Below are 26,355 nucleotides of genomic sequence, written 5' to 3'. Positions count from 1 at the left end.
CTACATCAAGTGCTTATATTTTGGAAGCCTTTCAATTGTTTTTTGTCTTGTAAGAGAGAAAGACACTGCCCAATATCTGGGTTAGACCCTCTCATGGCTACCCTATTGAATCTAGAGAAGTTCAATGGAAAGGGCTTCCACACATGGCAGATGAACGTGAAATTTGCATTGATGAGGGAAAACCTCTGGGGACTTGTCAAACCGACTTCAACCGCTTCTTCTACAGCCTCCAATGCTGGAGAATCCTCAACTCCGACACGCCCGGCAAGGGATCCCGCTAGAGAGGAGAAAGCATATGGTATCATTGCTCTTGCTTTAGGAGATGATTATATTCATCACATCTCTGACTTAGAGTCTCCTTCAGAAGCTTTTGACATGATTTTTGGTGCTAGCTCTCACATCTCTAAATTATCACTTAAAATCTTTTTCTTTGAATTGAAGATGGTTAGTGGTACTACTTTGGCAGCTCATGTCAACTATATGCGGAGTCTTATGACTCAACTAGCTTCTATCAACTCTCCCATTACTCCAGATGATGCTATGGCAGTGTTACTTAAGAGTATGCCTGAAGATTATGATCACATAGTTACCACTTTGAAAAATCTTCCTAATCCTAATCTTGAAGGTATTATCTCTCCTCTCCAAGAAGAAGAAAGGCATATGGAGCTCAGGAAAGGCAATGACACTGTTTATGCTGTAAAAATCCAGAAGGGCAAGTTTACCCCTTGCAATCACTGTGGAAAGACAAATCACCTTTCAAAGGACTGCTTCAAAATCAATCCATGCAAACACTGTGGTAAAAACAACCATCATGAGAAGTTTTGCAGAGCCAAAGCAAAGACAGAAAATGCAAATCTACTTTCAGTTGATGAGCCTCCACAAGATGAGGCATCCTTTGAAGATTATGCATTTTAAATCATCTCTATGTATGCTCCAGATCTCTCTTTTTATGTCAAGGTACTCAGCTTGGATAGTCCTCCAAAATGAATGAAATAAACTATTGTGTTTTGTGTGTTTTGTAAACACCTCTGGTCACCTTATGATGTAGGCCATGTGTATGTTTTGCTCCATGGTACCTCCTGCAGACATTGTGTGCATGTACATGCAGGGGAGATAACCATTGGAAGGTCTTTTTGTATCCCTTTTTGTTTAACTTACACCCATGGGAACCCTTGCTAGCATGAGAACCTAGCCATAGATTTATCCTTGACCACCATGAGATGGCATGAGAAACTATGAGACTAGATGTATCCTTGACATAGCCTGAGGCATTCCCTTGAGGGGGGGTTTGATGGGATATCTCAAGGTGTATGCCTCAGGCACACCTTGGTTTCTATGTGTGAGTGTGGTGCCCATAAGCACAATTAGGTGGTGGAAAGCCACATAGGATGATTGAGAGAATCTAGGAGCAGATTGAGGAGATGATTGTGGAGCTTTGAAGTCATCAGTGATGTCAGTGAGCATGTATGAGGTGCCTACTTAAGGACCTCACTCTTCTTCATTTTATAATGCAAGTATTCTGAGTTTGTGTCCACTCTACTCTTTCTTTTAAGTTTACCAACAGGCACAACATCTGGCCAGTGAAAGCCCAACCTATTGATATGTCAAGGTCGCTGCTCGTCTAGCAGACCAAACTCACAGAATACGCCATATGATCGATCACCTGCTGGTAACACAACCTGTTGCAATCATTCCTTGCGGCTTCGTGTGATGACGACTGGGAGGACGCATCGGTGTCTATCGATCAGTCGATCGCGTGCCTGAGCCTCCAGATGGACCTTTCGGAACCAAGGTTCATTGCCACACTGCAATGTGACGACGACTGCTGTTTATTAGCACTGTCTTGTAGGGGCAGTGCTCTAGTGAGAGTTTTGCAAAAAAGTGTCCTCCTCATAGTTTTTGGACACCTCATGCCTTGTTAAGTACTTTTTATTCTAGTATTTCTCTCTCCTCCCCCCTCTCTCTCTCTCTCTTCTTCGCCAAATAAACTCTGTCTCTCTCTCCCCACACACACCCCAATCAACTCATCAACATTATCCTCCTCTATCGATAATACTCAAATGCTCCATAAAAGCTTAAAAATTCGAAATAATGAAGACAGTCACACACGTATGCGTGAGCGCGCACACTTTTTTTTTTGTGATCGTGAGCACACAGACAGAATAATGGAGACAGTCACACACGTATGCGCGCACACAGAGAGAATAACGAAGACAGTCACACACGTATACGCGCATACACAGTTTTCACATCACTTTGCATTTGCAAGCACACAGTTTTCACATCACTTTGCATTTGCAAGCGGTTGCATTATAGCACTCTCAAGTTTTCCAGTGCTACAAAGTAATCATCCATTCATCTTCATGATCATTTGCATTTTGCAGAACATAAGGCAGAGCTCACCAGTAGTTGTTTTGTTCCCGCTATGTTTCTTCCTGTTCCCTTTCGTTTTGTCTACGAAGCTAAGCTATGGCAATAAACCTCTGGAGCACGATTGTGCCGCTATCCCCGGAGAGATGGCAAGCACACAGGGTACTATGCTGCTCGCCTGTAGGTTGGATCAGCCCCTGTAGTCTTGATTTTGATAAGCACACGGTCAAAGTCTTGGGAGTTTTGCCTGTCCCCTACTTGAGGTGGATGTCCAAGGAGCTACACGCTGGGTGGAGGTACGAGCGCGGCAAGCTCCCAGAAGATGTGCTGCTCAACCTAGCACGCAGCAAGGCCTGTCATGCACAGATGTTCGATGGGCTCCTCGAGAATCGCCTTGCAAGGACTGAAGTCTGCCGTCCTGGAAGCTTTGAGCAGGAGATCCTCCTTCAGCTGGGTCCAAAGACCGATACTACTACCTATGCCTCTCTTTTGAGGCGTTGCACCAGTGCCACCGCCCTGTCTGCGGGTGAACGCGTGCATGAACACATGACCATGCGTGGATTTGTGGGCAACAGATTTCTGTGTAACCTTCTGGTGCATATGTACAGTAAATGTGGGAGCCTGGAGTACGCACGTGCTGTGTTTGACAACATAGCCTGTCGAAATGTGTACTCTTGGAATATTATGATCGCTGCGTGTGCCCAGAACGGTCATGGCCACGAGGCCCTACAATTGTTCCGTCAAATGCACGAAGAAGGCATGGAACCGGACAACGTTACCTTCATCAGCATTTTGGATGCATGTGCGAGTGTTGCAGCTCTAAAAAAGGGTCGAGAGATCCATGCTATCATTGTTGGCACGGTATGGGAGTCGGATCTTGTTTTAGGGAATGCCCTTGTCAACATGTATGGCAAGTCCCGCAGCCTGGATGATTCGTGGGCTGTGTTTGCAGAGATGCAGCTTCGGGACGTGATCTCCTGGAGTGGCTTGATCGCAACGTGTGCCCAAAATGGGCACGGCAAGGAAGCTCTGGCGCAGTTTTGTCAAATGCAGGCCGAAGGAATCGAGCCAAACGAGATCACTTTCATCTCCATTTTGGATGCATGTGCTAGTTTGGCAGCCTTAGAAGACGGTCAAGACATCCATGCCAATGTGGTAGGCTCTGGATGGGAGCGGGACATTATTGTGGGAAATGCCCTCGTCAATATGTATGGCAAGTGTGGGAGCCTGGATGATTCAAGGGTTGTGTTTACAGAGATGCCAACACGGAATTCAATCTCCTGGAATGCCATGATTGCGGCTTGTGCCCAGAACGGGCACGGCAAGGAGGCCCTACAGCTGCTTCGTCAAATGCAGGACCAAGGCATCAAGCCAGATAAGATCACCTTCATCTGCGTTTTGGAGGCATGTGCCACTGTGGCAGCCATAGAAGAGGGTCGAGGGATCCATGCCACTGTTATTTCCAATGGGTGGGAGTCAGATGTTATTGTGGGAACAGCCCTCGTGAATATGTATGGCAAGTGTGGAGGCCTGGATGATTCGAGGGCTGTGTTTGCAGAGATGCCTCTGCGCAATGTGGTCTCTTGGAGTGCCATGATTGCAGTTTGTGCTCAGTATGGGCATGGCAAGGAGGCCCTACAACTGTTTAGTGAAATGCTGGCCAAAGGAGTGAAGCCTGACAAAATCACCTTCGTAAGCGTTCTCACTGCATGCAGTCACACAGGTCTGGTTGCTGATGGGAGGCAATACTTTGCCTCTATGGAGAGGGAACATGGCTTAACTCCCTCAGTGGAGCATTATGTGTGTATGATTGATATTCTTGGTCGACGAGGACTATTAGAAGAGGCAGAGGACTTGATCATCAGCATGCCGTGTGAAGTTGTGAGTTCAGCGTGGTTGAGTTTACTCTCAGCTTGCAGAATTCACAGTGATGTGGACCGCGCTGAGCGTGCTGCAAATTTTGTTTGTAAGCTGGATCCAAGGAGGTCTTCACCATATGTATTGCTAGAAAATGTCCATTCTACTGCAGGTAGATGGGATGCCTTAATGAAGGTGAGAAATGCAATGATAGAGAAAGGTGTGAAGAAAGTGCCAGGCCGCAGCTGTATCGAGGTGAATAATGTGGTGCATGAATTTATTGGTAGGGATACATCACATCCTCGACAAGAGGATATACACGCTGAGTTGCAGAGGTTGAGTCGTGGCATGGAGGATGCAGGCTATGTGCCTGACGCAAATGCAGTGCTTAATGATGTGGATGATGAAGCGAAAGGGGTTCTTTGCTACCACAGTGAGAAGCTGGCCATTGCTTTTGGGCTGATTTCCACTCCGCCAAGAACACTTATTCGTGTCACAAAGAACCTTCGGATGTGCTCTGACTGTCATTCTACTGCTAAACTCATTTCTAAGTTGGTTCAACGAAAAATAATTGTGAGAGATGCTAATAATTTTCATCACATTGAGCATGGGGTATGCTCATGTGGTGATTATTGGTGAGGTGCTTCTTAGTCACACCTCCTGATAAAGTCTCATGTGTTGTGGGATCTTTTTTCCGTGGATGGATAACTTTTGGGGCTATGGGTTGGAGAATTGTTCAAAAGAAAAATAAAAGGAAGAGATGGTAGGAAGGACACCCAGCTGAGTAGAAATTTTGTATCAAATGGGAGTAGAACATTTGTATCAAATGGTCATAGTAAACGAAGGGCGATGCTGCCCGCTCCTAAGGACATAGGTTAGGCAGAAGAACTAGGGGGAAGCCATTTCCAGGTCATGTGTCAGAACCGTGCCCATTGGGCATATACAGGCTAATTTTGGACAAAACTCACAGATGTGAGTTGAAGCCCTATGGAGAGTAGTAATCTCTGCTTTATACAGAGCTGGAGGGTGAATCGTTATTTGGATTTCATAAGGCATGGGAAGCAAGGAGAAGTGAGAAGCCTTCAAGACCAGTCTGTTGTGTGCCTTACAATCTCCTGGAAGCTATCGAAGTCATTTCTCTCAAAATCTGTGATGGGATACCTCTCCATTTTGTCTTGCCTGCAAAGCTAGTAGCTTGTGTCATGGGACAAACAACAAACTTTTGTCTCAGATTTACATAGCAGAAGAGAAGTGTCCCTGCATAAAGACAGGTGAACGAATGAGGTCGACAGTTTAAAACATGCATGGGAAATTAACTTTTTCCGTGGGTGCTTTATCTATTGAGATAGTCTTTGGAGAAATAACTTACCACCTCATTAAAAGTTCATAAATAGCCTAAGGATATGCGCTCTATTGAGATAGTCTTTGGAGAAATAACTTACCACCTCAGTAAAAGATCATAAATAGCCTAAGGATATGCGCTTTTCCTAACGCTCTACCTGCTGTCCTCTACCTGCACATAGCCCTTTGTAAGTGTTGTTAAGAACCTGAAGAGCATTTTGACCATGCAGTGGAGACCTTTGTTTTCCTTGTTTATCACAATTCCAAGGGTATCTACTGTCAGCCTTTGCCTTGAACAATAAGTCCCTTCGTGCACTTTTAACACCCAACCTGCATCTTTCTATTATTTTCCAATTTATGCTATCTTTGGTGATCAGTTCTGGTAGTGTCTATGGCATTGTTATAGGTGTACATTGTTCTATCTGGCATGTGGAGAGGGACTTGAAAGACTGCCATGTGGGCAGCAACAGATCATCCTACATATGTTAAGTTTAGGGCAGCACGCATGGTCAGCAGTAAGGTCTGATATATAGTCACATTCAGCCAGCCATGGCTTATAGAGAAGGGCCAATGGGCTGGGGCAGGGCAGCAACAGAAGCAGCTGTCAAGGGCTGTCAAACGGCAATTTGAGGGACTGCAGTGGGCATGGCCGAGGCTGAACAGTCAGCGCAGCAGCATGGGTCAGTTCATGGAGATATGCATGGCTGGAAAGGTGCAGGAACCAGAAGAAGGCACCTGTAGAGGATCTTATATAGGCCCTAGATCGGAGTCTGTAGGAGGGCAGGAAAGCCACAGATTGGGTCGACCCAATCTGTGGGCAGTCAGTTGGCTCACATACCAGTTGGCCAGTCTGTGAGCAGGTCACGAGTATGTACGGCTTTCATCTATAAAAGGACCCATTTTGGAGGCGCGGGGGGGGGGGGGGGGGGCACAGAACATCAGACTGTTGGAGAGCATAGGAGAGTGCTTTGTGTACTGCAATAATTCTCACAGCTCGAGTCTGGACAGTCCAGGAGCACACACGGGCAGACCTGAGCCGGACCATGGTGCATAGGAAGAGCAGTGGCAGACTCACCTAGCGCAGCCACTGGAGTCCATTGAGGGCATGCGGTGATGTAGGAGAGTTCTACAACAGAAGGATCAGCAAACAGAGCCTGTTCTTGGTGGCTTACCTCAGCACTTGTTTGCTGAAAGGGGTCGTCATCTGGCTATATTTCCTACTTGCACATTACTCTATTTAGGTCTTGTCTGGCTGAATATCTGTATGTATTCTCTGCATATCAAAAGTGCTGTCTCTATAAGCACACTCGGAGAGCTGTCTTTTGCATGAAGTATTTTGTGATCTCGGGGTGTATCATCCACTGCAGAGTATGTTGGCTGTAAGCAATAAACCAACCTCTACGCTTTCTAACATGGTATCAAAGCCAAAGGTTATTGACACGACCCCAACACTCTTGAAACCTCTGATCTGCAAGCAAACACAAGAACACACCAAACGTGGGGAATCTAAGGAGGCTGCTCACCACCCAACCATGATATCTACGGGATGTGCTTTGATACCAACTGACATGACCCCAACACTCTTGAAACCTTTGATTTGCAAGCAAGCACAAGAACACACCAAACGTGAGGAATTTGAGTAGGTTGCTCACCACCCAACCATGACATCTACGGGATGCGATCCCGAATTAGGAGATGTCCCCTCCGAGACACGAGCTGAGCTATTGGCACGAACACCCAACCATATCCTAACCAACCTGGTGTCCCATACCACTAGGTGGTGCCTAGAGGCTTGGGATTTGTTGTTGGGCCTTAGGCTACGCTAAGATGCAAGCGCACGTCGGCGACTCAAACCTAGCACTTGGAAACTAGACTTGCTCCATCAGCTCCCTAAGAACTGAACCTTTGGGTCCCTTTTATAGACTCGGGCCCAATGCACCAAAAATAGTAAAGACCTAAATTTGGTTCGTACCCTTGACACTCAACTCGAGAATCAAGCCTGGCTAGCCCTAAGCCTCCCCAGGCTACTTGAGCTAGTCTTGTGTACCCCAACACATGTCAGATACCAATTCGTGCACATGACATACTTCCCCTCTAAGAACTCACTCGTGAGTTCGCTAAAAAACTTGGGAAAGTCCTTTGGAGGTTCGGTAATGTTTCCCATGTTGCATCCTCCTCAACATGATCCTTCCACTTGATCTTGTATTCCGTGATAGTTCGATTACGAATCTGTCTTTCACGAAATTCAAGAAGACTCTTAGGTTCGTGTGGTAAAAAAGTCAAATCTGTAACTTCTACTATTTCTTGAGGAGAAACAAGTTGATCGTCTGCACCCAATAACTTTTTCAGTCTTCTGACATGAAACACTAGATGTACTTTAACATTAGGAGGAAATTCTAGTTTATATGTAGCTAGTCCAATGCTTTTAATAATCTTGAAAGGACCACAATATCTGAGAGATAATTTCGGAACGAAACCATTACTTAGGCTGTTGGATTCCTTGGGAATACGTAAATATACCATCATCCCTTTAGAGTACTCTTTAGGTGAACGATGTCTATTAGCATAAAATTTGTCTTGATCTTGGGCACTTCCAATAGACTCCTTGGCAAACTGCAACATTTCTTGCATGTCTTGCAAGAATGTCCTTGCAGCATCATTTTGAATTCCCTTGAACCCAACCATAACTGGTGACTTAGGTTGAAACCCGTACATTAGCATAAAAGGACTGTAGCCAGTACTTGAATGCTTTGCATTATAAGCAAATTCTATCATGGGGAGATAATCTTCCCATGAAGATTGTCTCTTAGAAACATATGCTTGAAGCATATCTTCAATAAATTGGTTGACCTTCTCTGTACTGCCATCAGATTGTGCATGATTTAAGGAACTCATACTTAGAGTAGTTTCCAACTTCTCAAAAACAAGTGTTCAAAAGTTACTTGTAAACTTAGAGTCCTTGTCACTGACTATGTCAGAAGGCAAACCATATAACTTAAACAAGTGGTCCACAAACTCGTGAGCTAACTGAACAGTTGATATGGTCGATCTAGTAGGTAAGAATCTAGCCATTTTTGTCAGACGGTCCACTATGACTCAAATGGAGTCATGACCCTTACGCGTTCTAGGCAAACGGGTAATGAAATCCATGGAAATACTTTCCCATTTATTACTCGAAATTTGCAATGGCTGTAATAAACCCGCGCTTCTAAGGCGTTTTGCCTTAGTAACTTGACAAACCCAGTAACCTACCACATAGTTTTTAATAAATGCACGCATCTTAGGCCAATAAAAGGTATGTTTCACAAGAGAGAGTCCGATGTATACCTGGATGTCCAACACTAGGAGCATCATGACACTCCCAAAGAATCTTGGATCGAAGATCCGAAACATCTGGCACACATATCTTTCCATTCCGGAACAAGAAGCCGTTCCTAATCATCCACTGACCTCTCGTTGCCTGTACCATAGGTGGCACAATCCCTGAGTCTTGGTCAACCATGGAGCTCCCATCTTGGACCTTCTGCCAATAAGAGCTGAAATGACTATCAGTTGCGCAAAGCCCCCTCAAAGATTGAAATAGGTCTGAGGATATTTCCATAAATGACATTGCATTTACAAACTTGACTTAAGTCATCCGCCACACTATTCATGGAACCCTTTCGATAACGTATTTCAAAATCAAAATCTTGCATTTACTCTGCCCATCTAGCCTTTCTACCCCTCAATTCAAACCCATCACACACATACTTGATTGACTAATGATCTGTCAATACAAGAAACTTCGAACCATACAAGTAGTGTCTCCAAACCTTTAGAGTATACACAACTGCATATAGTTCTTTTTCTAGTGTGGGCCAACGATATTGGGTGTCGTCTAGCTTTTTACTCTCTCAAAAGCTACAGGTTTGCCCTCTTGGAATAAAGCTGCCCCAATCGCAAAATCACTCGCATCGGCTTCTAAAACATAAGGTCGGGTAGGATCGAGTAATGCAAGAATAGGAGCGTCCTTGATAGTTAGCTTCAAGGTTTTAGAAGCCTTGTTCAATGCATCATTCCAAGAGATCGGTTGGGTAGACCTGTGTCCACGACCTTTCAATATGTTGGTCAAGGGTGTCGTGATGTTCGAATAATACGCACAGACTTTCGTAAAAAAATCTTAGGAAAGAACGGAGTTGTTTCACTGTCTGAGGGATGGGCCAGTCTAAAACCTTCTGGATACGATCTAGATCAATGCTAATACCTTTAGAAGAAATCTTGTGTCCTAAGTAAATGATCTCCTTCATAAAGAAGTCACATTTACTCATCTTGGCATAGAGCTTATGCTGTCTAAGAATAACTAAGACAATCCGAAGGTGTCCAATGTGATCCTCTAGCGTTCGGCTATATACCAAGATGTCATCTAAGAACATGACAACGAATTTGCCCAGAAAATCTCGGAACAAATAGTTCATTATTTGCTGGAAGGTAGCAGGAGCATTGGTCAGACCAAAAGGTAATATGAGAAACTCGTAGTGGCCATACCTAGTTCGGAATGCGGTTCTATCTATGTGTTTAGCATAGATACCGATTTGGTGATAACCCGTACACAAACAATCTTAGTGAAGTCCTTCGCTCAGGCCAAACAGTCTATCAAATCATCAGAATGAGGAAGAGGGTATTGACTCTTAATTGTCACTTTGTTCAATCGTTTATAATCTACACACATTCTCCACAAACCATCTTTCTTCTTTCTTAACAAGACAGGTGCACCCCATGGTGATTTACTTAGGCGAATATAGCCCATATTTAGATAATCTTGTAGCTGTGAAGCTAACTCATCCTCCTCAAGCTGGCTCATCCTATAAGGTGGAATACTAATAGGTTGAGCCCCAAGTACTAAATCTGTGTGTTGATCTATTGCTCGTTCTGAAGGTAAACCTTCTTGCAGCAGTTGAGTAGGGAATGCATCCATGAAATCATCTAACACCGTTCTCAATTGTATGTAGAGGTGCATGTACAAGACCTATTTGTGGATTTTGTTTGGTGCATATGATAGCATCCAAAACTGAAAAGAAATTAGAGTAGTATGTGCATATGTGAGCACAGTGACTACGTAGCATAAGCATATACAATGAGTACAACTCATGTGGTCTTGTATAAAAAGTGGATTTCCCCTTCTTAAGTTATGGGTCATTCTTTGCCTTTGGGAATATAACCCAGAAGATAGGCCAAAAGAAAGAGGAAGGAAATGTGCAGAAAGTCAAGTGCACCTGTATCAAAGACTGGTCGATCAAAAGATGACTACGTGAATGGCTGCGTGCTGAACATGTCATGAGTCACCATGGATTGTGCAACTGCTTTGAAGAAGAGGCATCTGGATGTGAGGCTAGTCTCGATGTAGTGATGGAGAAAGGATCCGATAGGTTGTGACATACGAGGGTGTCACCAACCCAAAAGAACTGACAGCAATGTGTGAGGTATGCTGCAGTAGAATAATCTATGTCGAATGATGCGGGGTCAAAGAAGACCGCATGGTCAAGGTGGACAGAGTGGTCCAGGGGTTGAAAATTTGGGGCCGAAGGTGCAGGTATGATACACTACTTTGCTGAAGAAAAGGCCCATAGAACTGACAAGGTATAGGAACTTGCTCAACTATCATGAGTTGAAGGTCGCCTGCTGTGTGCATGGCTAGACATCCATCGGCATGGGATGTAGCATCTGTCATAGGCTCGTCAAGAAGGAGCTGACAATAGATATGACTGGAAGCCTAGAATACCACTGTGAAAGCATAAGACGTTCCTGAGGCAAATGAGGTGCTGAATGCTGAAGAAGGGATTGATCTAAAGTCATGGATCCAACCACTTATCTGCATCAAGTATGGACTGTATACGACAACCATAAGTGCATGATGAAACACTGAGTCTCCCCAGGTTGTGCTATGGCTGAACCTGATGATGTCCATTGCATTGGGGCAGGACTGCACTGATGCCTAGGTATCCTCGTGCTGAGGAATGATTTGCTGATCAAAAGAGGTGGTGATCACTGGATCCAAGGGTGGTGATGAAATGTAGCATAACCGAGACCATGTTCGAATGTCATGAAGACTGATGTGCTGATCTGAATTGATGGAAGGAACTATGTCCATAACCAATGCACTGTGGCATATATCTCCACATGTGGCTGGAGATGTGAGTGTCTCGTACTGAGGACTTACCTGTTGTAAGACTTTATGATCAATGGTGAACTTCTGCTGAGTATTCGCATCTGATGTGACACTAAATGGATTCAGATCCATGCATGAATGTGATGGTTGTACATCACTAGAGTCAGTCTGCGCTGATGTAGATGAGACTGCCTCATGCTGAGGACTTACCGTCAAATATGCCTCATGCTAAGGGCTTATTGAGGAATGTACCTCGTGCTCAAGGCTTACCGAGAAGTGTGCCTCATGCTGAGGGCTTACCGAGAATGTGCATGATAAAAAACTGTGGGCTGCTGATCCATGCTAATATTTGAAGCATCTACATCTGATCTGATAAGGCCAATGAGGCTCTAGTTAGCATCATACACTGGTACATACCTTGTGGCAATAATTGGTCAAAGAAGGTTCTCTTTCCACTCACAGATCTCATCCGGAGTCATGACTGGTGTATCATCAATGGTGTGATGTGGATAACCCCATGCTGCAAGCGATCTGGTGCTCTATGCAAGAGGCTTACCCATGTACCGGCGAGAGTGTCTACCCATGAGAACACTGTGTGTGAGCTGCCACACTAGGGGGCTTACATTAAATGGTTAAAGCCAAGTCATGTGATAATTGCGTGTGTGGCAAGGATCAAGCTTGTAAAATGAAGATCACAACTGAGTGTCAGGAATAGCCAAGAAGCTGTACAAGGATGATGTATGTGTAGGAACCAATGCCAAAAATACTCAACAAATGTGGCTGTACATGGGTGACATGTGTGCCTGCGAGAAGAATGTAACACTTATGAATCTGAGAGGAAGATCATTGCCAAGTGTCACACTGAGTGATGAACTACCGAATGCCAAGAGAACTGAATTGGTGTTAGACATGTGAATGCGTACATCGATGATAGAAACCCATGGACTGATGCCAATGGAAACTAATCAAGTAATGTGGCAATGGCTGACTTGGCTTGGTGGATGTTAACATCCACAGAGTACAGTCACCAAATGCAGGGTAATGAGTGATTAGAGGTGATCAGGATGTATGATCTACTTCAACGGACAAGCTCAGGGAGTTTGACCCCCAAATACCGCAAGGCCAGTGATTGCAAGCAATGTGCACATGGAAGGAGTACAGCTCAAACTCCAAAGTCCAAGGATTCCAGGCACAGGTTGTATGTTCCAATTGACACCCAAGACCAAAGAGTGTAGGCAACATGCACATTTCAGGTCTACCACCATGGAAATAGCCATGAAAGGAGTACAACTCAAACTCAAGGAGTTTGATCCCCAAATATCCCCAGGCAAAAGATTCCAGGCAACGTGCAGGGTTGTCATTGATAGTCTCGTGGGAGTTAAGCCTCGCCACTGCAGGTTTTGAGCCTCATGCATGGGGTTTGAACCACAAATGGTTTAAGGCGTGAGGGCGCTCAGGGAGTTTGAGCCTCAAATCAACTAAGCCTAGGAGGTGCGAGGCTAACACAAGCACTATTTGGGAACTGGTTAGGACCACCTCCTAATTCTAGGTTTGGCCCAAGCACTTTAATATGGTTAACACAAGTGCTATTTCTGCCAGTAGGGAGAGATGGAAAGAATAGTAATATGCCTTGGCACCCTACGGGCCCAAGAACCCTTGGTTGTAAAGAGGAGAGTGCTAAAAAGGAAAAGGGTTGGCCCTCCCTTCAAAAGGTGACTTGTATAAAAGGCCAAAGTGTTGACTTTGGTCTTCATTATTGTTTGCACAAGTTTGAATACAAGCTCCCCCTTCTCTTCCAAGAGAGTGTTTTGGGTGTTCCCTTATTTCCATTGTAGTGCCTTTGTGGTTGCCACTCCATCCCCCTTCACTCTCCTCTCCCTTCTCCTCTTTCCTTCTCCTTCTCCCTCCCTTCTCCCCTCTCTTCTCCCCTCTTCCCCTTCCCTCTTTCTCGCGTGGAACCACACTGCAACATGCTTGAGTGACACTTGCGAACAATCGTACCTTGAATTGCTCCCACAAGGAGTAGCTCAGAGTGGAGGCTCCATTGGCATATCTTCAACATCCCCATGACACGCGAGTCATTGCCGAGACCCACAACATTTTTGGTGCTGCTGTTGGGGAGAAAAGGTATGCTTTTGCATTGGCACTTGTTTCCCTTCGATATCTACGTGCTCCGGTGAAAAATAGGTGCCAACATATAAAACACTTGGAAGTTGAGGTTAGCTATCGAAGGAGAACTGTGTGATGACAAGAGAATATTGACTCATGAACACACTTAAACACTTAGACAGTGGAGTATACACAACAAAATTGAATAGAATAGACAATCAATTGATGATTTGGTTCTATTGAATCAAAATATCTTGACACAACCAAGCTGCCTTAGCTTGTAGTGAACACTCCCTATCCTAGCAAACTTAGGTAAGAGGAAGAGAACTCGGTATATTGCTCTCCTCTTCTCGTCTCTACCTATCACAATCATATCTCTACCTAAAGAACCACCTTCCAAAAGAGCATGTGCTCGGTGTGCCAACCTCCATCCCTTGATTGGTTGTGTCGCCATGATCAACTGCACCTCTGCTACAAAATCAGTGCTCAACTAACTCCACCACTTCCAACTAAAGTTGATGCATGATGACCATGCGTGATTGTTAACCTAACCCGAGGGCTAATAGTGACATCTCAAAAGAAGTGAATTTGAGATAGGCATCTCGAAATATCTTGTTGTTTTGATTAATAGTTTTTTCTTAATCTATGTCAAGTAGTGGTATCTTTGTCTTCAAATTTATTGGGCAAGAAGTGGATTTAAAGTGTTTTCCTTGTTTCTTTAGGGCTTCTCTTCAACCTTTAGTAGCATTTGTGAATTGCATGGCCGATGATTTCGGCAAGAGTCTCTTATTTTTGTATTGGTGTGTGATGGTTCCATTCTTTCAATTTTGTCTCCCATGTTTTTGTAGAGTTGAGCGTGAAGGAGTAGCTCAAAAATTTCGTTTATAGACCCAAAGCCTCATACCAAAGTGGTAAATTTGATGATGTTGATCAGTGCTTAGTGTGTGCCCCCTTCAACTTGCCCAACTGATAAAAAACCATTAATTTTTAGAAGCTATTGTAACATCTCTCATCCAAGAGAAATCATTAATGTACATAACCATTAATATGCACTTTCTTCTCACTTTCTTGTGTTCTAACTTCTATCAATCCCTTGTGTGTTTTGGTTTCACCCAAATCATCAGCCTCTTCATTTGCATATACATCTTGACTAGCTTCTTTGTTTCTTGTTTGTAATCTCTTCCAAATTTCTTTAATTGAATTAGGTGTAGCTTGGTATGAATCCACACCATAGCCACTAAGGCTCAACATGTGTTCCTCATGCAGCTTGGACTACCATCCCATACTTGTGGGCAAGACATACTCTTCGATGTATATATTCCTCTCTCACGTAATTTCAAGACTTCCAGATGGGTCGAACGTGCCTCCCTAAGAATGAAACAAGTTAGAAAAACTAAGAGCATCGATTGTAAGACAATGGTGATAGTTAAACGATAACGAAGAGGAATAGGGTAGACTCACATGATGCTTTGCCACCCTTTCCCAATCGATGTGCAATCCTTTCTCCTTCTCCTTAAACCATTTCTTGGCTCCAATCCTAAATGCCCTTTTGTACACCTCGTTGTCTGGAGGCCTTCCAATCACAGAATCCTGTGGATCCAAATTCAATTAGCTAGATATGAATGACAAGACATTTGAACGATTGAACAGATTAGAAATTCAGTAGAAGATTAGTACTAGGTAGTGAACTTGCAACACAAACTTTGATGGTTGAACCATAGGCCTTTGAAGACAAGTTGAGAAATTTTTTCCATTGATGAAGACTAAGAGAATATAAAATAGAGGATTTTCATATACGTAACACTGATTTTGAAATGAAGAAAATCATTTAGCTTTTCCCAATGATTTGTGTGAATATTCTTGAGTAGTTTATTTTAATACTTTAATGGTGAATATTAACACCAAGATTGCATATATGTACACCACTATTGAATAGTTTGTTTTGATTCCCATTCCAATCCCTTCTTATGTGGCATCGGCAAAACAAATAGAGGGTGCACACAGACACACACACACACACACACACACACACACACACACACACACACACACACACACACACACATTTTCTATACCTTACAAACACACACATACATACTCCCCTACACGTACACATATCCTCACTTTCAGGTTAATTGTTCACAGAGTCAACCTTAAATACCTCTCACCAAAGGTTATACTCTTTACACACTCTTAGAATCCACTGTAAAAGGTTCCCCCTCCCTTTTTTTTAATAGACTAATGTTTTAAACTCCACTCTAATTTTGTTGAACGTTGTAATGATCATTTATATATTAAAACCCCCCTTCCTAATTATTGGTAGTATTTTTATTTATATAAATAACTCCCCCTAGTATTAAGGATATTCTGCCTCATCATCTTACAAACCTTCTAAATGATGTCTTCTAAATGGTTTACATTTAGTAATGCTTTTTATTATATGTATGTATATACTATGGATTTGCTTTCTTGTTGTTATATGAACCCCCTAACCCCCTAAATCCTATACATATATACCTACTTAATTTCCCAGAATTACTTTCCCTAGCATCGACTAGGATTGGTAGAATTTATGCTCACTTATGCTTTAACCCTTTATATAATAATTAAAATTATCCCTCCACTCATGTATGCTTTAAACCTTTATATAATAATTAAAATGTTCCTAGTTAATATGCCATTATGTACTTAATCACAAATAACCCCTTTATCTTGTCTAAACCGACCGACCCCCTAACAACACCAACCCTTAACATAACCCTTCCCTGATTCTACCTAACCCTATCCATTCCCACCAAACCCCCACCGCCTACCCGTCGTCATTTGGCATGGCGTTCTGTGCTTCCTCTCTTGCACAACGTCCTCTTCTCCATACTTATCTATTTGCTTGCATTGGTCATTCTTCCTCTCAGACTCGGTTCCTTCTACTTGATGAGCTCCATGCATACTTGAAGAGATGCATACTCTCACAGGCATGCCTTCCACTTGTGGGTTCTTTTTGATTGCTTGTCTCCTTGTTAGTCTTCTCCCTTACAGTTCACGATGACTCATCACTTGGCTTCTACGTTTACTTAGTTGCTCACTCCTCCTCTCAGTGGTTGCCTCTTACTTAGCTCCCTATCGTGCTTCTTTGAGTCTCTTTTGTCCTTCAGGTCACACTATACTCCCCATTGCAAAGACCTTAGTAGTTAAAGCAACGGGCTCTCTATAGTGCCACACTAATCCTTCGTCGTTGTCAACTACCTTCTCTTCTCCTTCACTTTCCACATAGGTCCCTATACTCAACCTTCTTGTCTACCTATTTGTCTTGACCCCTTATGCTCAATGGTAAAGAGAGTTGGATAATTTGGAACGTAGTTGATCCATTATGCTTCAAAGCTTTACACCTTTACCTCTTCTATTGGTCTTCGACCGTGTGTCCGCTGCAGCCCTTCCCCTCCTCCTTGTTGCATGCTTAGCTTTGGTACACTTGTACCTTCAAGCATTATCTGTGTTGGCTTGCAAGCAGCTGAACTGTCTTTTCTTCATTGCAACCCCCACTGGCTTCCCTGACTACTTATCTCTTCTCTAAGCATGGCCTTTTGCTCATTGGAAGTTTTCGTTCGTCTGATGCGCAGACCCTTTGCCTTTCTTAACTGTTTTTTCTCCTTATGTTCTTGCTCCTTAGCATGTTTTGCTTGCTCTTTGGTTTTAGATTGCTTCTCTTACTCTTTACAGGGCTTCTTCGTGGGTTGCATGCTTTTTTACGTGCTTGTTGGTCTTGTCAACCTTTTGGTTGACTTTAAGATTTAATAATTCATTTATAAAAGTTTTCATTTATGTTTTTTGTTTACATTTAGTTAATTGTTTTAGACCTCTCTATGTTTTCACACTCACTCTTCCCATTGAATCCTTTTCCTATATTTTATATAGACTTCTAATTGCACTTTTTTCCTCTTTGATTTATTTAGAGCTTGTAGTTCTTTTGTACTTCATTTTATTTATGTAATTCTTTTTTGTCCTTGTTTATATAAGGTTATATACATAATTTAATCCTATTTATTTGCTTATTTCTTTTTAATCTGATTGTTCCCTTGTAAACGAGTTATGGTAACTTTTTAATTTCGTGTTTACTTTAAAGTGCAATATATAATGTTATATAAGTTGTCCTCTTTTATTTATACTTTAGGATTCATCTTTGTCTCAGTCATACATTTATTTATTTATATAATTAATCTAATTTCACACCTAGCTCTTTATATATATATCTCTATCTATATATCTCTCTTCCCCCCCCTCTCTATCTCTCTTTATCTCTCTTTCTAGCCCCCTCTCTCCCTCACACACTTTTCCTTATATACATTTTCTAATAATTTAAATACTTTTAATTCTTTATTTTATTTTATTTTCTCTTTTAGAAAAACAAGTGTGTGTTCCTCTATTATTTCAATTGCGTTATTTAATTATTTCTTCCTTCTCATCTAATATTTACTTTAAGTAATTCATTTAATTTTCTTGTCCCTATACCTTGGCCTAGTTTTTGCCAACCTTTACATTTATTTCTTAATTATTATTTAATTTAAGTAGTTTTTACAACTCTGGTTGAAACAGTTATGAACATACTAATTTAAATTGATGTTTTCAAAGTGTCTACCTAATTGCTTGTTCTTTTTTATTTAATTCCTTGTCAGATTGCTTGGTTTAGAAAGTAAGTTGGGATTTTTTACAAGGGAGTGTTTTTTCCCCCGTACAATTTTCTTAATGTTATTTGTTTTACAATTTTTTTTGCTTAACCCCTTTGCCAACCTCAATTCTATTTATTAGCCTCTAGAACTTTATTTTAAGTTCTTTTTTTAGCATGAAATTGTTAACATTGACGTTTTTCTTGCTTAATTTCATTTTATCACAGTAATTCGAAAGGTTTGTTTAAGTTCTTTTTGGTAAAGTGATAACAAGCCAAGGGATATAGGCATTACCTGTCTACCCAAATTCAACTTCATTGTTCTAACAACTGGTTGGTTTGGATGGTGGCAGGTAAGTACACCTTGATCTCGGAGCTTGGACTACTTAATGGATTCAACACATTTGTACCATTTCTTTGCTTAAATTTGCAACCTTAAAGTTATGTCAATTTTGGTTTTCTTAAAAATTTCAATCCATTTATTGTATCCAACCCCCTTTTTAATTATTATTATCCAAATCACTGAATTAATTGTATGGTTCATTTATTGATGGGATTATTAAATCTAAACACACACACTGATCTCCCAACTAGCCTTTGGTCGGGCTAGTACCATACAATTAATTCATAATCATAGAATAATTTTAAGCTTAGCTAAAGCTTTGTCACTACAGGTATTTTGAGTCCCTTTCCTTGGTATACTAATGGTTACTTTTTTTGTGTAGTAACATTTGTACCAAAAATTGGATTATGCATCTACTGATTGCATTGTGCTCTTAAAACACTTTTACACTTATCATAGTAATCCATTTTTCTAGCAATTACTATTAGTAAGTTCCACATGGTGGGATTACTCCCCACCATGTGGTCTTACCTTTGGGTTGGGCGTGGGCCACACACACACACACACACTTTATATACCGTACAAACACACACACATACACATATCCTCACTTTCACATTAATTGTTCACAGAGTCAACCTTAAATACCCCTCACCAAAGATTATACTCTTTACACACTCTTAGAATCCATGTAAAAGGTTTCCCCCCGTTTTTTTTATAGACTAATGTTTTAAATTCCACTCTAATTCTACTGACCCTGTAATGAACATTTATACATTAAAACCCTTCTTCCTAATTATTGGTAGTGATTTCATTTATATAAATAACTCCCGCTAGTAATAAGGATATTCCACCTTGTCATCTTACAAACCTTCTAAATGATGCCTTCTAAATGGTTTACATTTAGTAATACTTTTATTGTATGTATATATATATTTATGGATTTGCTTTCTTGTTGTTATATGACCCCCCTAACCCCCTAAATCCTATACATATAAACCACTTTCCCTAACATCGACTAGGATTGGTAGTTTTTATGCTCACTTATGCTTTAACCCTTTATATAATAAACAAGGCAATTGTAGGCAGTTCCTTGCTACTCCAAGTGACTGCAGCACTCCCAAAAGAGAACACATATCCACTGGTAGATTGTGTTTTAAAGGAGTTTTTTGGAGAGAATGAGCTCCTAGGCCAGCCATGAGCTCACGGAGTGCTTTCATGGGGCTTTCATCTATGCCATAGCTTGATGAGCAGTGCCAACCTTGCAACGTGTCTCCAACAAGCTTCTCCAACCACTGCATCGACCAGCCAATCGAGGGATCTTCAATGACCAGCCTGCAACCGACAGCTCTTCAACAGCGCACCTCTGATGCATCTCAACAGCGAAGCATCCTTGAAGGCGACAAAGCTCTCCAACATCCCCTCCACAACCTCTACGCAATGAGACCTCCTACGGCTCCTACGACAGCGGCCCAGCGCTCGCACCTCTGTCACGACCTTCTCATCGTGTCGCCGGCTGCAAGAAGCTTCAAAGCTTCCATTTCCTCATGTTCTAAGGTTTCTACAAGTGAACATGGCAGCCAAAGGAGAAGACACATGGCAGATAAGCCACTCAACTTAGGTCAAGATTGACCTTAGGTTAGCTCCATGGTTAGGTCAAAAGATAACCATAGTTAAAATTTATAGCTTGGGTTAACTAAGCTGGGTTACAAGGTCACCACAGTGCCTTCTAAGCACACAGCCCCTTGCCAAGCACAGTTTGAAATTCAGCATATGAATCCCTGTGCCACATCATCAAAGACCCTCTTCTTCATAAAACTTCGACAAGCCATAACTTGCAATCTAGGAAGCATTTGCACACACTCCAAAAAGAAAAAGTGATCGTCTTTTCAAGATCTATGTGCTTGTCAGATTAATTTCATTGTTAGCAATTAGACACTACCAATATTGAAAGAAATCAATTGGTAAGACCATTGCAAAAAATGGAAAAGCAAAGCATGAATGCACACATCATTGTCATAAACATGCCAAAAGCACAAGTGCATGAGATGACCATAGCACGAAGCATGGCATCCACATATAAAGCATTAAGGCACATGGAAGAACAAAGCATCATGCATGAAGCTACGTCAAGAGAAGAAGCGAACGCCATCGACATCAAGCATTGAGAAGCAACATCCTTTCCACCTACAGCCCATATGTTTGTAATCAAACCTGACCACCTGAGAGTAGCTATGAAAGCACCCAGGGGAGGTATTAACATGTAAAAACCACACTTGACCACCTTAAGTAGCAATGCATGGACTAAGGGGAGGTGATGGAATGTAACTCACATCTGACCACCTTGCAGTAGCTAAAGGATCATGGCACCAAGGGGAGGTGTTGAGATATGGTGCCATGAGCACATAATTAAAGGCTAAGGTATGGTATAGGAAAGAATTAAAGTAGCCACCCTAGGATGTGGACTACATGATGTGGAGATGTGGATTGAGGATATCCACAAGGAGAGATGTGGATGAGAGGATCCCACATGGTTTGACTATTCTAAAAGGCTCTCTCTATATAAGAAGTCTATCATGTATTGTTGAGAAAACAAACACATTGCAATCTCCCTCTCATGTCTTATTTATTGTGCTTTGAGCCTCCTTAGTTCTTCTGCAGACCTTGTGTGCACTAGGCTTAGTGGCGATCATATATTGGACCTTTCTCACACCAATGTGTCAAACATTCAGTGCAACTACTATCACAAGTTTGGACACTATGAAAGAGATTGCTGCAAGAAGCAATACAACCAAGGCGATCAATCCAGCAATAATCAAGGGAATTCTTGAGGCAGAGGAAATCATCGTGGTGGAAATTCTAGTCACAGTCATTTTGCAAATGAACATGGAAATATGTTTCTTGCAAGTGAGGAATTGCATCAGACTGATACAGTGTACCTAGACAGTGTACCTAGACACTGATTTCAATCCCAAAGAGGATTTTAGCTATCAAGTCGGCCAAGTGGAACAGGATCCTTGGTATATCGACAGTGGTGCATCATCTCATATGACAAATCATCAGGAATGGTTCAAAGAGATGAAACCATTAGAAGGACAGAAAAATGTCATCTACACAGCAGACAATACACGGAATCCAGTTCAAGGGACAGGTGTTATCCCTATGAACAATTTCACTGGTACAAAAGGATTATCAAAGATGTGCTCTATGTTCCAAAGCTCTGCAAGAACTTTTTGTCAGTAGGTCAAATGACAGAACACAATTACAAAGTCATCTTTGACCGTGATGAATGCACTATCAGAGTCCAAATCCAAAAGGCGTCAGCTAGTAGGAAAGGTGTCAAGGAAGGACGCTTATACAAAATGCTAGCTACAATACCAGATAAGCATGCCATGTCAGCTCAAATGCAATAGATGCCACTATCTGCAAAATGGCACAAGAGATATGGTCATGTCAACTTCAAGTACTTTTTAGATCTCAGGAATCAGAATATGGCAATTGGGATTCCAAAGCTATAGTTTCTTGGAAAGGTTTGTGAAGCATGCTGCTTCGGCAAACAAAAGCGAACCAACTTTGTTAGAAGTACCTCTCATGCATGAGGTATTCTTGATTTGATTCATACAGATGTATGGGGTTATGCCCAAAGCTGCAGCATTAATGGTTCACTTTACTACTTGACCTTCATCGATGACAACAGCAGATATTGTTGGGTCTACTTTCTGAAAGAGAAATCTGAAGCGTTTTCCAGATTTCAATAATTCAAAGCCATGGTAGAAAACTAGACAGGTAGAAAGATCAAGGACATGAGATTAGATCGAGGAGGTGAATACATGTCTTCAGCATTCATGAACTTTTGCAAAAATCATGGCATACGAAGACAATTCACATGTGCAGATACTTCTCAGCAAAATGCAAGAGCTGAAAGGAAGAAAGGGACTTTAGCAGAAAGTGCTAGAGCAATGCTTAGTGAAAAGCATCTTCTAAATCAGTATTGGGCAGAAGCAATAGCTATAGCAAACTACTTGCTTAATCGACTTCCTATAGAACTGATACAAGGTATGACTCCTTATGAAGCATTCAATGGACACAAGCCATGCATTGGGCATCTCCGCATATTTGGTTGCATAGCATATTCTCACATACATGATGATCATCGAAGAAAATTGGATGCAAAGTCACGCAAATGCATCATGGTTGGCTACAGTGAAGAAAGCAAAGCATACAAATTGTATGATCCCATCAACCACAAAGTCATTATCTCTAGAGATGTAATCTTTGATGAGGAATCAGAATGGAAAACCTCACCTACACAGGAGATAGAAGCATCGACTTCACAGTCATCTATAGAACAGGTTGATGAAGAAGAGCAACAATTGCTAGCAACACCCCAAGAAGAGTCATAGCAGCTCAGATGGTCTACTAGGGAAAGCAGACCACTAGCCAGATTGACATATGTTCAGAAAGGCAAAGCAATTTAGGTGGAAACCACCAACTATGCTCTTATCACTACCATCATGGCTACAGAAGAGCCAGTGTACTTCGAAGATGTACTTCGAAGACGTAGTAGACAAGCCAGAATGGCAAACTGCTATGAATGAAGAAATGGATACTTTGTATAAGAATAATACTTGGGAATTATGTGACCTTCCACCAGGAAAGAAGGCCATAGCAAACAAGTGGGTATACAAAGTGAAGTACAATTCAGATGGAAGTATTCAGAGATACAAATCCAGACTAGTTGCAAAAGGATTTGCACAACAATATGTTCAAGAATATGATAAGACTTATGCTCCAGTAGTAAAGATGGATTCCATATGGTTCTTGATATCACTAGCAACACTCAACAAATGGAACGTGTATCAGCTTGATGTCAAGAATGCATTTCTCAATGGTTACCTAGACGAGGAAGTCTACATGCAACAACCAGCAGGTTATGTTGAACCAGGAAAGGAGAATAAGGTCTGCCATCTCAAGAAAAGTTTCTACGGCTTAAAGCAAGCACCTAGAAGTTGGTACAGTAGAATTGACAAGAATTTTGATGATCTGGGATACATGAAGTCCAATGCAGATCATACTCTCTACTACAAAGTTCAAAGAAAAGACATTACTATTGCACTTTTGTACGTAGATGATTTGATTGTGACAGGAAGCAAGGATAGCTTCATCAGAAAACTAAAACAAGATTTATCTGCAGAGTTCGACATGAAAGATCTTGGACTTATGCACTATTGCCTTGGAATTAAGTTCTGGAGAGATTTAGATAGCACATTCATGAGTCAGCTCAAGTATGTTGATAGTCTCCTGAAGAAGTTTCATATGGCAGATTGCAAGATTGCATCCACTCCCATGGAACAGAGTTTGAAACTTACTAAAGATTCAAAAAAGCCTACAGTCAATGACAGACACTATAGGTAGCTCATTGGATCTCTTATATATCTGACAATCACACGGCCAGATATTTGTTATGCAGTAAGCTCACTAGCACAGTTTATGGCATATCCAAAATAGTCTCATTGGAATGCAGCCAAAAGAGTCTTGAGATACATCACAGGTACAAGACAGTTTGGGATAGAATACAGAGGAAGTCATCCACGGTTGCATGGATACTGTGACAGTGACTATGCTGGAGATCATGAGACCAAGAGATCGGCATAGGGATATTCATTTTTTCTTGGTCAAGGTGCTATATCATGGTTTTCAAACAAACAACCAACTGTTTCTTTGTCTTCGACTGAAGCAGAATATAGAGCACTCACTACAGGTGCATGTGAGGCTATATGGCTCAGAAGACTATTGTCAGAAACAAATTACTTTGATAAGTCAAAGCCAACAACAATATACTGTGATAATCAATCGGCTCAAGCATTGGCCAAAAATCCAGTATATCACTCCAAGACAAAGCACATTGATATCAGAGAGCACTTCATTAGAGAAAGAGTGTTACTTGGTGACATCACACTAGAGCATTGTGATAGCAAAGAGAATGTTGCAGACATCTTACCAAACCACTCGGTAAAGAGCTAGTCGAGAAACACCGACTAGCTCTTGGTTTGATGCAGAGGAAGGACATTCCCATTAAAGGGGTATGATGAAATGTGATGCTCAATCCTTCTTGGATTCCCTAGAATCATCATCTTGAGGGAAGGCCTACTTCTTGATGTTGATCTTGAGGGAAGGTGTTGAGAGTTCACACTCAACATCATGTGATCATGTGTGCATAGCACCATCACGTGATCATATGTGCATAGCACTAAGCTTATAGAGTGCTATAAAGGAAAGGGTTAGATCCCCTAACCCTAACCCTAAAAGGGTTTGTATATATTCTATTTTTTCAACTAAATCTAGTGTACAATTAGTCATTTGTGGTGTGCTCTCTAGCTGTGCCCTCTCTCCTCATCTCCACTCTTCTCCTCTCCCCTCTTCATAGTTTGTCACCTAATTAATCATTTCTTGGCTTAATTACTTTTTTGTGTTCCTATATGAGATATATGTTCTTCCTACTTGTTGCAAAATATTCTTGGATTCAATCATTTTTCCTTTTTTATCATTAATTTAAAATATGTTCTAGTAATTTTCTTTCATAAGGGTGTGATACCCCCCTTGTTCCTCCTTTTATAGAAAAGAAGTTAATTATCTCATGTAAAGGAGCGGGATCCCCCTTCTTGTACTTTCTAATTTGTTGATGCTACATATTTTTTTCATTTTAGAATCCTGGTAGGTGTCTTGCTCTATGGTGTAAGCGATAACAAGCTGGGGTTTACAGGCATTACCTGTCTTCTATACGAAACTATGATGTTCTAACACATTGTTTTTTGTGGATGGTGGCAGGTAAGTGGACCCTAACCTCAGAGCATAGACGACTGGATGGATTCGACACTTTTTTACCAGTTGTACTCATAAGGATCCATGTGTCAAATATATATATTTTTAAAGTTTTTTCCATCTTTATCTAAGCATGCGTGTTGTTTATAGGTTTTTTTTTTTAAACACACACATAGCTGAGTCTTGTTAACCTTTGGCCAGGGGTTAACCATGGGTCATGATGGTAATTCTTGGTTGCACTACCACATTTCCCATTCCACGTGCCACGTTGCTCATTAAACACTTATCGGGTTAGGCAAGAATCTTGTTTTGCATAATTCAAAATTGTTTAACATTTCCAAGTTGATGAATATTCTCTCACTTTGCTACGATGTGTACAGGAGTGCTGGAATGATTTCTATGGAAGCTTGGATTCAAGGATGACATTTGTTCCCCTACAACCCAAGGCATCCAAACTATACTTGCATGTTTTCCAAACAATGGATTTCATAAAAAATGGATCAAGTTTGAGGAAGAAGCAAAAGGAAAGGACATACCTTCCGCTATCAGCATTGCTTCCATTAATGACTGGCTACAATTACTCTTAATATTCTAAAAGGATTCCCACACCACCAATGTGGCCTTTGATTCTTTTCTCTGCCGTCTCATTGATGTCAACACTTCGGATGAGCAAGATTTAGTGTTTTACCACGAGGCTCTCCCAGCCAT

The 26,355-nt window shown here is 41.7% G+C and overlaps 1 pseudogene; it reads left to right on the top strand.

Annotated features, from left to right (window-relative positions):
* The first annotated feature begins 2,165 nt into the window (after positions 1–2,165).
* On the top strand, positions 2,166–5,019 carry LOC147881934 (pentatricopeptide repeat-containing protein At3g12770 pseudogene; annotated as a pseudogene).
* The last annotated feature ends 21,336 nt before the right edge of the window (positions 5,020–26,355 follow it).

This window comes from Dipteris shenzhenensis, chromosome 30, assembly GCF_047967505.1.
Source record: "Dipteris shenzhenensis isolate YYH24624 ecotype China chromosome 30, Dip_SZ_1.0, whole genome shotgun sequence".
Classification (NCBI taxonomy): domain Eukaryota; kingdom Viridiplantae; phylum Streptophyta; class Polypodiopsida; order Gleicheniales; family Dipteridaceae; genus Dipteris; species Dipteris shenzhenensis.
This window is presented reverse-complemented; position numbering and strand designations above follow the sequence as displayed.